This window comes from Schistocerca serialis, chromosome 9 (assembly GCF_023864345.2).
Source record: "Schistocerca serialis cubense isolate TAMUIC-IGC-003099 chromosome 9, iqSchSeri2.2, whole genome shotgun sequence".
NCBI classification, from domain to species: domain Eukaryota; kingdom Metazoa; phylum Arthropoda; class Insecta; order Orthoptera; family Acrididae; genus Schistocerca; species Schistocerca serialis.
The window spans coordinates 118,359,744-118,374,460 of NC_064646.1; positions in this window are offsets into that span (position 1 = coordinate 118,359,744).

Here is a 14,717-nt window from a genome sequence, read left to right on the forward strand (position 1 = left end):
AAATATGTTAATCCATGACTCATGGAAGTGGGGTGGTGTTTCACACATCTCTGAGCAAGTTAACTAGCTGACAATAATCCTTCCGACAAATTAGGTGTGCAGTGCTGCTGTGTTACCTCAAACTTCTTGTCTTCAAAAACAGTCACATTAGTCAAAATTTATATTCCTTTCATCTTTCATTGTCTACACCATATTCGTCCTTGCTGTCCTTCATAACATCACAAGCCCACACAGCACTAATAAATACGTGGATCACCTACGACACTTAACTAAGAATGTATCAGACTGGTCAAAGACTGTGCCACGACAAGACCAACGATTGCTTAGCAAAAGCACAACTTGCTCTCTCTCTCTCTCTTACGTGCACGTCGATGACATAACAAAAATCAAAGTGGCATGACCACCTTACAATAGTCTCAGTCTCGTATGTCTACTACAGTTTAAGCAATCTACAGTAACTTAATTTTACTGTATTGAAAGTAAGCTAATCCTGAGAGTAACTTCTAGACGCTCGACAATGTAGTGAAGTAAGCTGTTCGCTGCCGACATTTGCAGACTTATGCCTCTGAAAGGTTTAATTTCTGTTATAAAAAATTTCCCAAACCGCCACAAAGATTTCCTTACAGATGGAATGAACGAAAAATCCCTCTCACTTTTTTTCCGTACCGTTACCTTGAATGTGTTATTTTCACTCTCTTTTTCCTTTATACATCTCCCAGAGGAAAGAGGAGTCCAAATTACATGCGAAGTACTCCCCTAATAGTCTATCTCTCTTTATTTCTCCTCTCCGCTTTTGCGTTCGTGTGTGTGTGTGTGTTCTTGTGTGCATGTGTGAGTTAGCTAGAGAGAGAGAGAGAGAGAGAGAGGGAGCCCATAGCACTGCCACGTATTCTGACTGCAATTTTCGTAGTATCAGGGGAACGCAGGTAGCGAGATTCTTCAAAAGAACCCTACGCTGCCACGGGCAGAATAAAACCGATATCCGGATAACACCAAAAAGAGAGAAAAATATTTCAAAGCGACACGTGTATGGAAAGAAATAACTCTGAATCTTTCCTCTTCCGAGCTCCCATGCGGTTCTCCATGTATCGCCCGCACTACCACTGCCGAACGGAATAAAGTACGCACTTCCGCAGGGATCCGGGCGAGCGCTCTATCCTACATGCATTGGTCCCTCCAAGCAAACATAGGTCACCTTGCTGCAGCGAAATTCAACTTAAGATGATGTTAATTTATTATTCCGTCTCAGTTGCAAATTTTTCATTTAGATTACATGTTCCGATAGTTCTGGTTACTCCTCAGATCTAAGTAGCTGCGTCAGCAATCCATCTTGTCTACCCAGAACCAAATACCAGCGTACTATGGTATATTGTTTTGCGGAGACAAGGTGACCTATCTACTTAGACCTGTAGATGATACAGTGTGATCGAAACATGTAATGTAATTTAAAAATGTGTAGCTGAGGTGGAACAATAAATGAGAACTTCCTTAATTATCTGATCAGCAGCTCAATCTCTCAAGAAGACTGAGTGGACTATAGTAAAATTCAACTTTTTTCAGTGTTCTTTCCACCGTAAATGGAACATGAGTAGCATAATATACACTGACGAGCCAAAGAAACTGATGCGCCTGCCTAATAGCGTGTAGGACCCCCCCGGGCATGCAGAAGTGTCAGAACACGACTCGGCATGGACTCGACTAATGTCTGAAGTAGTGCTGGGGGGGAAGTGACACTAGGAATCCCACAGTGCTGTCCATAAATACGTAAGAGTATGAGGGGGTGGAGATCTCTTCAGAACAGGACGTTGTAGGAAAGAGCTTCATGGCACAACTTGACAGAAAGAAGGGATCGGTTGGCAGGACACGTCTTAAGGCATCAAGGAAGAGTCAGTTCATAATGGACGGAAGCGTGATGATTAACAATTGTAGTTGAAGACCAAGGCTTGTCTTATGTAAGTTCGTCCAAACGGCGCTAGGCTGCAGGAGTTACGCAAAGATGAAGGGGCTTGGATAGGATGAACTAGCACGGAGAGCTGCAACAAACCGGTCTTCAAACTGAAGACAACAACAATAAAGTGATGTACTGATTGACTAACAACGTCTGTTTTTAGGGTTCTGTGACTCAGTCGGTAATAACGGAACCTTTATAGGATCACTTCGTTCCCCATCTGTCTATCCGTCTGTTAACCCTTTTCCTCGAGAACAATTTGACGCATCAAGTTGAAATCTACGTCACATATAAGGGCTACAGTCCCCTGTTTGTGTAAAAAATTTAAGTTTCTAAGTTACTGTACTCAAATGATACAGCCACTTATATAGCATACACTAAAAGAAAAAAATCACAGCAGCAAAAAAATGGTTCAAATGGCTCTGAGCACTATGCGACTTAACTTCTGAGGTCATCAGTCCCCTAGAACTTAGAACTACCGAGACAGGATTCGAACCTGCGACCGTAGCGGTCGCGCGGTTCCAGACTGTAGCGCCTAGAACCGCTCGGCCACCACGGCCGGCCTTCACAGCAGCAAAGGATAATCAATGTGCGGTAATGAAATTTCGGGATTACATTTGTCTAGCTAACAGATTTAATTGATTAAAATTGCAAGATCAGAGGTTAATGTAAGTACGAGATAAGCCTTTGAAAATGTGAAATGTTAGTATTTTAATAACCATTGTGACCGCCAGAATGTTGAATAAAAGAATGTAAATTTGCGTGCATTGTTTTGTACAGGTACCGGATGTCAGTTTATGGGATGGAGTTCCCTTTTGCACTTAATCAGTCAATACAGGGACGGTTAATGCTGTTTGTGGAAGACGCTGGAGTTGTCGTCTGGTGACGTCCAAATGTGTTCGACTGGGCGCGGATCTGGTGGTTGAGCAGGCCAAGGCAACGTGTTGACACAATGTAGAACGTGTTGGTCTGCAACAGCGGTATGTGGGCGAGCGTTATCCTGTTGCAAAAGACCGCCTGGAATGCTGGAATGTTTTTTATGAATGGCAGAACAACAGGCCGAATCACAAGATTGCATAGGTTTGCAGTTGAGTTGCATGGGATGTCCACGAGTGGGCTCTGCTGTCGTATAGAGTACCACTGGACTGACTGGTTGCAGGTCTTCATCTGGCCTCCTTCTAACCAACCCACGACCTTTACTGGTACCGAGACAGAACAAGCTTTCATCGAGAAACACAACAGACCTCAACCCCTCCCTCCAGTAAGCTCTCGTTTCACACCACTGCAGTCGAAAATGGTGGTGATTTCGGATCAGTGCAATGGACGCTACAGGGAATCTGGCACGGATCTGCCATTGAAATAATTTATTTGTAACATTTTGTTGTATCAGTACCGCGCCAACTGCCGCTCAGATCGCTGATGCAGATGCATTGCGATGCGCCAGAGCGATACGCTGAACACGATGGTCTTTCCCCTCGGTAGTATCACATGGACGTCTGGAGCGCCGTCTTCTCGCGACAATATATTCTCGTGACCACCGCGGCCAGCAGTCATGTACAGTGGCTGCATTCTTTCCAAGTCTTTTTGCAGTAGCGTGGCAGGAACATCTAGGTTTTACACGATCTCGTTGACACTCGGTGAGGCGTTGATAATGGCGTCTTTGTCACCTTAAACGCATTTTTGAGTGACATCAACACATCACGTCCAATTTAAAAGGTAACTTGTAAGAGGTCCATGACTAAGGAATTTGTTGCTAGCGCACTCGAGCAGCTGTAATTTCGATGGATTGCTCACGCGCTGCCTGCGATATGTAAGCTATAAGAGAATCTCAGACCAGAGAGCAGTGTTGACTGCAGTAGGAACTGTGTAGCAGTAGGAGTAAGTAGTAGCGAGCAGTCGTGTGTATGGAGTTGGCTGGGCCGGTCGTGGGGAGCGATGGCAGTCTCGCGTATATGTACTATTGTTATATCAAGTCTCATGTAAAATGTTTTAAAAAATCTCTTAATTATAATCTTTCTTATAAAAAATTAACTTTTGACAATTCAAAGAATTTACTAATTTCTCCAATCCACGGTCATCGCGATTATTGTAAAGAAAAATCAGTGGTTTCTTTTTATACATGACAAATCTATCGGCCAGCATTGCACTCGGCTGTGCCAGAAAAATTACTTATAGAAGCAGGCATATGCGTTATCCGGCGACCTTACTGAGATAAGAATTTTCTATTTATTCAGAATGATCTTTCAAGGCCATGACGCAGCACTGCTGACGTCCAAAATTTACAAGTTTAAATTCACAGTCAATTACTGAAAGGTTATAAGTGACCCACATTTTTTTATTGAGAGATTAGTCATATTTTATTATTGATAGGTTACGCAATTTATTTATTGGGAGGTTACGCAAAATGTCAATGTTATAGTTATATTTTTTACTGTTGGGAGGTTTCGGAACTTATCTGTTGGGCAGTTACACTGAATGTGAATTATAGAATTATATTTTTTAACTGTTGGGAAGTTATTACATAATACATCTAATACATCTAACTACAGACCTATATCATTGACGTCGGTTTGCAGTAGGGTTTTGGAGCATATACTGTATTCAAACATTATGAATCACCTCGAAGGGAACGATCTATTGATACGTAATCAGCATGGTTTCAGAAAACATCGTTCTTGTGCAACGCAGCTAGCTCTTTATTCGCACGAAGTAATGGCCGCTATCGACAGGGGATCTCAAGTTGATTCCGTATTTCTAGATTTCCGGAAAGCTTTTGACACCGTTCCTCACAAGCGACTTCTAATCAAGCTGCGGGCCTATGGGGTATCGTCTCAGTTGTGCGACTGGATTCGTGATTTCCTGTCAGGAAGGTCGCAGTTCGTGGTAATAGACGGCAAATCATCATTAAGTAAAACTGCAGTGATATCAGGTGTTCTCCAGGGAAGTGTCCTGGGACCTCTGCTGTTCCTGATCTATATAAATGACCTGGGTGACAATCTGAGCAGTTCTCTTAGGTTGTTCGCAGATGATGCTGTAATTTACCGTCTAGTTAGGTCATCCGAAGACCAGTATCAGTTGCAAAGCGATTTGGAAAAGATTGCTGTATGGTGTGCCAGGTGGCAGTTGACGCTAAATAACGAAAAGTGTGAGGTGATCCACATGAGTTCCAAAAGAAATCCGTTGGAATCCGATTACTCGATAAATAGTACAATTCTCAAGGCTGTCAATTCAACTAAGTACCTGGGCGTTAAAATTACGAACAACTTCAGTTGGAAAGACCACATAGATAATATTGTGGGGAAGGCGAGCCAAAGGTTGCGTTTCATTGGCAGGACACGTAAGACGCAACAAGTCCACTAAAGAGACAGCTTACACTACACTCGTTCGTCCTCTATTAGAATATTGCTGCGCGGTGTGGGACCCTTACCAGGTGGGATTGACGGAGGACATCGAAAGGGTGCAAAAAAGGGCAGCTCGTTTTGTATTATCACGTAATAGGGGAGAGAGTGTGGCAGATATGATACGCGAATTGGGATGGAAGTCATTACAGCAAAGACGTTTTTCGTCGCGGCGAGATCTATTTACGAAATTTGAGTCACCAACTTTCTCTTCCGAATGCGAAAATATTTTGTCGAGCCCAACCTACATAGGTAGGAATGATCATCAAAATAAAATAAGAGAAATCAGAGCTCGAACAGAAAGGTTTAGATGTTCGGTAGAGAGATAGTATGATTGTGGTTCGATGAACCCTCTGCCAAGCACTTAAATGTGAATTGCTGAGTAATCATGTAGATGTAGATGTAGATAATTACATAAATAATCTCTGACCACGGGCCTTTCATAATGTACGTGAATGACGCGCACGGAGGCCGACTTCGCAAGGAAGAACCTCGAACCCGCCCCATGTTAAAGAGTAAATACCTCCAGGGAGCAATTCTGCTGTAGCTATACTGACGGAAAAAAAATATCAACGCGAAGAAGGAGCTGCGCAACATAAACGGGAGTTGGTGGGGGTGTTTCTACCCAGTCGCATAAGAGGGGTGCTATGAGAATACAAATCAGCTTTGCTTTAAACATACGCTGTCGTGCGCGTCAGTTTGTAAGAGGTCTATGACTAAGGAATTTGTTGCTAGCGCACTCGAGCAGCTGTAATGTCGATGGATTGCGCACGCGCTGCCTGCGATATGTAAGCTATAAGAGAATCTCAGACCAGAGAGCGGTGATGACTGCAGCAGGAACTGCGTAGCAGTAGGAGTAAGTAGTAGCGAGAAGTCGTGTGTATGGAGTTGGCTGGGACGGTCGTGGGGAGCGATGGCAGTGCTGAGCGATGTAGTACAAGGTAAAAGCAGCCTCGCGTGTATGTACTATTGTTATATAAAACCTCATGTAAAATGGTAAATGCTTCAATTTAGCTCTTTCTTTCAGGTTTTCGCTCATCACTTCCAAAGATAACGCATGTAAGAATTGTCTTCTCGTTTTTTTCTTTCATATTACCTGTGTTGAATTGAGAAATGCCTAACGAATTTATTCCTGCCAACTCAAGTAAGCGGAAAAATATACATGCAGGCCACCTTTGTGTTCTTCTTGATGATGAAATTCTGGAGCACATGCACGTTCACTAGAGAATTGTAAGAGTCTATAAAATTGAGGAATTATAGGGGAATTACAAAAAGAAATACTTACATTCCGAAGTAGACGACTAGAACAAAGTCTCGTAAGCGCTCGCAAGGCGGTAACTGACCGCTGAACGTGTTCGGACCTATTTGAACTTGTCCTGAGAGGCAGAGAGGTGCGACTTGGACGAACTTTGAGCAGTATCTGTCGGAAAAAGGAGCAGCTAAAGAATACATGTACCTCCCGCGGCCTCGTTACCTTTGTGGAGTAAGTATGGCGCGAAATTGCAAAAAGGTGGTCACTTCACCGCCGCGCGAGCGCGTGAAGGTTAAAGCAAAGCTGACTTCTATTCTCATAGCACCCGACTGGGTAGAAACACCCCAACCAACTCCCGTTTATGTCGCACAGCTCCTTCTTCGCGTTGCCATTTTTTCCCGTCAGTATAGCTAAAGCAGAATCGCTCCCTGGAGGTATGTACTCTTTAACATGAGACCTCTAGTGAGATTACACGTAAGGCGGGTTCCAGGTTCTTCCTTGCGAAGTCGGCCTCGCAATTCAAGTACATTATGAAAGGCCCGTGGTCAGAGATTCCACCGCGGAGACGGACAGTCGGACAGTCCGTCCGTTCGTGCTTAATTCACCGGGGGTCATTCTGGAGGAGCGGCTGGGGCGGCTGGGCGTCCCGCCCCCTTTGTGCGGAGGTAGGCAGATGGGGCGGACAATGGCCCCTGGTCAGGCAGCAGGCGGAGCGGCCAAAGTTGGCGTGGGCGGCAGTCGCGACAGGCGGTTCAGAATGGACACGGGACAAAGCCGGCGGCTAGAAATCTCCTTCCTCCGCAAGCATTTCATCCTCTACCTACCTTGTTGGCGGAATGAAAAAGCAGCCCGTTCCGAGAGGACGGAAATTAATTGCAAGACTTCCTCTTTCATGCTGCACGCTCGGACGGATTCTTTTTTTTTTCAGACTTTTGCCTTCAGTTTCCGTCCCGGCATGACTCGGAAAATTTCAATCAGTGTCGGTGCCTGCAACACGTAGCTGTGTATAATACGTTAACGAAGCTCCGGGTTGCTGAAAGACCTGCGTCTCTCCGCGGAAGAGATCCTGGCACGAGTCATTAATTAGACATCTGGCAGGATGTTGGACGCACAGGATGAAAGAAAAGCAACGGGACGTGACGGATAATCTTTTATAGTTACCGCTCCCTCCACTCAGTATTTATGATTAGTAGCAACGAAATGCCCACATTGCTTAACGTTTCAGTCTCTTTTACTGCCTTGCATTCAGATACTCATATTCCACCACTGTGGAGAATCTTCTCAATACAGTAATGTTACTTGTATCGAAACACAACATCCCAGCTAGGGAGCCAGAAATATTTAATGACAGAATTCCTGTATCCAACAAATTATAGTCTTTTCTTGAGTATGAATAGGTCCTGGATGTTTCCACGTGTTAAACGTGACTTTTCTAATCTTCATTTACTCGAGAAATTCCCAAACAAAAACGTATAGTCTGTTCCTGGAATCTCTCATTACAAAAATATCCGCGCAGCCTATCCCTGCACATATTTACAGTTTCACAACAATCAAATTAATACCTTTCCTTATTACAAAATTAATTACAATTAACTTTGATACCTTCCATTAATTTTATGTTGTTTTTCAAATTGTAATACGTTCTTACTTCCTATTTATGAACAATGACAGCTCCTTTTCTTTTAAATTACACGTTCTGTTGCAATTTGGATATTTTATATTACCACTGGTACATCATATAATTGTTTTTTCATGGCTATGGGATCCGATTCACACACATATATTCATGATTGTTTAAACACGTTATATTCATAAACAAATTAGCATTTTATTCAGAATGTTTGTTTTCCTCAAAATATAGTAAATACACATTTCAAAACTCTGCAGTAAACATTATTGGTGTGCCATTTTTAATTGCACACAATACGAAAAGTATATTTCCAGATTTCAAATCAGACTGATACACATTAACTGAGTAGTTGGGTAAAGGGGTTATCAGTGCATTTGTTAATGTGGGTCCCAACCATTTAGGGGCAAGCATACATATAGGGGCAAACTCGATTGATCTATGATCCCCTCCCTTTAACCTATGCTTATGCTAATTGATTTATGATCCCCTGAGGATAATACATCCTTCTGAGAAACCCACCACTCCTCCCCCTCCTTCTCCCCCACACCCCTGGGAAATCACCACACCAATACAAGCACACCATTGATACCAAATTAATTGCCTAATTAATTAAATCGATCAATTAATTAACCACTTCTCCTCTAGGAAACCCCTCAGCCCTGCTCTCCCATCCCACTCTCACCATCCCTCTCCCTTCTGGAAACTGGAGGGGAATGATCTCAGTCTGAGTTGGAGAGGAAGGACCTCATTGTCAGTTACATGCAGAGGATATACCATTTACTTGTATGATTCAATTTTCAGGGGTTGAAACCCTTTATTTGGCGGGAAAAGCTAACATCCAGCAACTATATGTCCTAACTACATAATGACACTGCTGCAGATCGGTAGTGCTGTCTTGTTGGAAAATTTTTGTGTGTGCACTCACATTAACATGCAGGGATCGACTGAGCTAGTGCAAGCTGCCACCACCAGATGGCATCCCACCTGCCCCCCTTGTCCCCTCCTCCCCCAATCCTCCTAGAAAAAACACTGTCAATAAAAAAGATGCACCCTGTGGTGGAGAGGAAGGATTGCATGACAGGAAATTCTAATCAGTGTCAATAGTATACTGGGTGGCTATAATTAAAGTTTCCCTATTTAACACATTACAACATGGAAACTAATGACCATATGATTACCAAACTTGGCGGCCTTAATGTCCAGAGTTGGGGTACATGATTTCTATGCATGACAGTGCCAATGTCCTGTTCCAACTGTGGCCACCAGGTGCTGTGATCGATCATTGTCATTCATAGCCTCACACTCCTGACCAGTTACAGTGCACTTGTTGATGTGTCAACATGATCTTAGCCAAAAGGAATAGGACATAACTGGTTATGCTCTGTTATCAAAACAACAGTAATGCTGCAGTTGCACTTTGAGAATATTGCCAGTTGAAAGGATTATGGACCTCTTTCTCCATCTACTGTGAGGAGCATGATGGAGAAGTTCAAATCAACTGGAGCGTCACTCCAGGAAGAGGCATCACAGGCTGTTCATTAAATCGCTGTTGCTATGACAGATAACGCTGTGCAACATTCCTGATCTTCAGGAATGCATGTGCTGTGTCATGGCAGTTTAACTGTATGGAATGTGCTTTGAACTTTTCTCAGGTGGTATCCAAACAAGATCCACATTGAACAGCAGCTTGCACCACAGGATGCCAACGATGTGTTGACTTCACTCTCCGCTTTCTTACAAGGATTGAAGTTGATGAGGGCTGGCCCTGGACCATCCTATGGACAGGCAAAGCTCATTTTTCTCTGATGAGTGAGGTGAGCACCCTGAATTGCAGAGTGTGGGGATCTTCACATCCAGTCACTGTGCATGACGCTCCTCTGTATGGTGAATGTGTCACTGTATGGGTTGGTTTCACAGCTAGGTTCATCATTGGCCCGTTCTTTTTTGAACAGGTTGGCACTCAAGGACTAAAGCTGTGCAGCGTGACTGGCCAGAATTACTGTGATATGCTTCACCAGCATGTCATACCCGCCCTGCAGGAGATACGTTGAAGTCAACAGTTTTCATGTAAGATAGGAGCCCATTGCACTTCGCTCATGCTGATCGTTTCCAAATTCTTGGCCAGCACAATCACCTAATATTACTCCCTGTGATTTCTGGTTGTGGGGCTACGTAAAGGACAGGGCTTATCAGGGGAAACTTCACACAGGTGCTGATCTGAAGCGCAGCTTATCAAGAGAGGTAGCCAGCACGTCTACAAACATGCTTCATTTCCTGTGAAGAATGCAATCCTTCGCTTTTAGGCTCTTCTGGACGCTGATGGATGCCATATTGAGCCCCTTGTGTAGCAGTAATGGTACTGGTATGTAATGGTATGATGTATCATAGCAGTACATTAAAAATGTTTCAGTTGAATTGTTTCTGCATTATCTTTCTTCCCCTCGTCCTTGACATTAACACTATCTAATTTGGTCCTCATATGGTAATTAGTTTCATGTTATAATCTGTTAAATAGGGAAAGTTCAATTATAACTACCCAGTATTAAATCAGTTTGCAGGAGACAGAGCTCGCCCATATGGGTACAGCTCGTGTCTGCACCCCGACCCCCCAACCCATGATCTAATAACTGCAAGCATCAAGGACTGGAATGAAATGCAGTATAGTAGCCATGATCTGGGGTCTCTTGTGCATGTGTCTGTTATCTGACCAAGGATCAGATATCAACCTCCTGGTGTGACCCTGGTGTGACCCTGAACAAAGCATCTGGTGGCAGCAATTTTTTGACACTGATACCTGAGAAATTCCTGTTCAAACACGTGGTCTCTCTCTCACTTTCTCTGTTTCTTTCTCTCTTAAATGGCTACTTCCTGCCCAGTGAGTGTCTGTCATGTGCCACACTAACCTTTGCTTTGCCCCGAAGAAAGTAGTGGATAACTGGTTTAATCACCAGCTGAGGATGTCTTGGAAATATTTCCTCACTCTATCAGATTGATTAATTACATCGATACCCAGCTTTTCCTTGCATCCTACTGGAGGATGCCATGACTGGTGTATTTGGTGGGATTCGATACTGGAACTGCTGGATTTCCAAGCCATTCTAGATTTGTTCTCCCTTACCTCCTATTGGTGGATACTGACACAGTTACATCGGTGGGTAGGAAGTCCATTACGGTGGAGATAGTTGAGAATTAAAATTTTCAACTCAGCTGCCGCCTATGTCCTGAAACACTCTGTGGAGGGGTTGAATTGATGTGTGTGCTCACTGTACCGCTACTGGAAACAATAAACTGGCCAACTGGGAATTTGACATCTGAAGCAATGTAGTAGAAAATAATAGTCGGAATTTCGAATTTTGGCGAGAATTTATGCCGTATAGGTTGTGGAATTCCCGTTCACTGCAGGTCTGGTAAGCATTTTTTTAAGCTCTAATGGAATCCGTAAGTTTGTTCTCCCAGTTACACTAGGACAAAGAAGGAGGGATAGGAAACTAATGACAACAAATACTACTACAAGACAGAGTGCGCTGCCATGTATTGAGAAGCACTAAACCACAATCCTAGTAGTTGTCACAGCTAGATGCTTGAAATCACTGAAACCACTCATGCATCCAGCCCACTCCCCTCCAAGATGTTCATATGCAATGCACCCTTCCTCTTGTACACTGCCAGTGCCAACGATCAGACGCCAGAGGAAACTGCTGCCATGACTGCAGCTACAGTTTTGGACACACGTGTCTGCCACAGTGCACCACACCAGACATGGATGACATCCAGGAATGACTGGAGTGGTAGGATTTCGGATGTTATCAATACGTTCACTGCCAACACTTGACAGTGACTGACACTGATCCATTCAATTTTCCAAAGAGAGAATACATGCAAGACATGCAACCGTGGAAACAGTCCAGTGCATACTGAGTATTAGTTCACTATTCAGCTATCAAGAGGGTGAAACGAAGGCTGCTACCAGAACTTGTCCACACATCTATGGGCCCGAATTGACTAACCCGCCAGCCAGAACTTTTCTATGTACCCGCCACTTGTGACAGCGATGAACCAGTAATGTCAATTCGTTCCAGTCAATGGCTACCTCTGCCATGCACCCGAATGGACCAGCAGAGTTTCCTAGCAAACTAGCAACATATTTATCAATGTAATTGCAATTAAATATTACGATTACACCTCCAATCTGGTGACATTCAACAGTGAGTTAAGTATTGGAAACACCTCCTCCTGACAGATGTGGATCTGGGATGAAACTCACGTTGAAATATCAAAATCTATATCCTCCTTATGACTGGGCATAATTTTCCATATAAAATCTTTCATCCCCTTTATGGCTGTCGCTGCTATGCGATAGAAATTTTCCATGTCAAACCCTTACCTTCCTTACGACTGGATTTAGTCATTTTCTTTCCACACATCGGAAACAGACCACAATAACTTTGCATCCCAACATATACTTTATAATCCTGCTGATCACAGCTAATCTATCACATATCCCCTACTAATAATAATACTTCACTAATAACTGGCACCAACCAATATTGAGCGAAGATCTGCGATTGATGGACATTCTCCATTTGCTTCTCTTGCTAGTGATACCATTTAGGAAGAGTGATGTAATCATCTTATAATCGACCAGCTACTAAAACACGATCGTAGCGACTATGTTAGTGTCATCCTGCGTAAAAAGCGGTCTTAGTTGCACAAGTACACACAAGTATCACAGATAATGACCATGTTAAAAAATACACATGCTTTATAAGTAGAGGTATCGTATTGCTTCTGAATGAAGATGTCTTCCACACAAATGCCGCGAGACTGAATGCAGACGGTGATCATTCGAGTGTATATTAACAGACCAAAAGTGCGGGCGCATGCCACCAGTAGTGTAACCTCGTGATAAAATCACCCTTGGCAGCGAATTTAGAAAGTGATTAGGCTATGAAACGTGGTATTCATCTATGATAATATCTGCCACTCCCCCATGCCACTGCTAGACATTTCTCGCACTAACAAACAGTAATTGTAATACACTATCTCAATACAATCTAGGCAGTGTATCAGAGGTTCTGCGTTATATCCATATGGTTACAGGTGACGGAGGATGATGGCTGATTGAGAATGATCACATTAACTAGATGGTGTGTTGTGTGAGAAATCAATTAAAAATGCAACAGATTGAAATTATAAGAAATGTGCAAAATCCTATGACCAATATACTGGTTTTTCAGTTCTATAGTGTTACGCTTTCTGGTAGAAATTCTGTCTGTGACTTGTAATCAAGCCTCTCTATTCAACCGCACACTTGCATTGGATCCTATCTTAATATATTATTATTGGTTAGTTAGTTAAAATTTTTTAATTTATTATTATAATTAAATATTATTTATGTGTGTGTTTATTTTAATTATTGGTTTTCTTATTGGTTTTAGTTGGTTTAGCTTAGTTCCTTGTTTCCCTTTATCTTAACTCTCCTGAAAACTTGGAAAATATAAATATTTCGTTTCAAATACCACAGGAGAGAAAGAGATTCATTCCGCAGCGGCGATCTCGCGGAAACTCCTCGTCGTTATTTGCTCCACCTGAAATCTCTAAATCTGTACTCGCTACGCAGATCGTTCAGCACAACTGTGTGCTATGTTGTTTGATGAGTCTGGATGATAGGTCCAACAGTTTAGCAAGTTCATTAATTCAGAGATAATCTCTCGACGAATTATGACAGTGGAAAACGCAGGTTCGCGTCACACTCTCAATCCAGACTTCACCTCTGAGCGATCTACGTCTCGTTATATCTCTGCTGTGATGATTAACTGATTTCGGTATGGAGATACACACACCTTGAGTACTTCATGTTAGTTACTAGATTTTATTTTGTGTAAAAAAGACTATTTGAAAACTTACTATGTACCGTAATGGCGTCTAAAAACAATACAATCTCTCTCCTCCTTTCACACGTCCGATCTCTCCATTTCCGTCGCAAAGAGTCCATAAAACAAATCTTTGGTTCTGTAAGACAAAGAGATACGTTCATAGCACCCAAATTAGAGCTTTGCCTACATTGATGCTCTGTACATTAAAGACGTCTTTTAATGGTTACACCCACTGGAGAGTCATATTTATGTCACTCTTATATCACGTCTGTCACCCAAATGTTCTCTTCCTCCTCGTTATTTTGTATCATTCAACAGAGAAAAACTACAAACTATGAAAACTTCACTATTGTCATCAGGTAGAGAAATCGAGTAGATATTAATACGTTTGTTTCTTCTGATATATCAAAGACATGCACCATCTGTATGCTGACATCGAGCATGTGTGGCGATCCTATTAAATATACAGGTGTTGATCCACTGGAGCAGGTGGCCAAAGATTGAAGTCGCTTTCACAGATCAGTGTAAGTTTCATCGCTTGTACTGCAGAAGGACCAAATCCCACAGACTATCAATCGGAAGAGAGTGTTCCCATGTTGTTTTTTCATAAGTA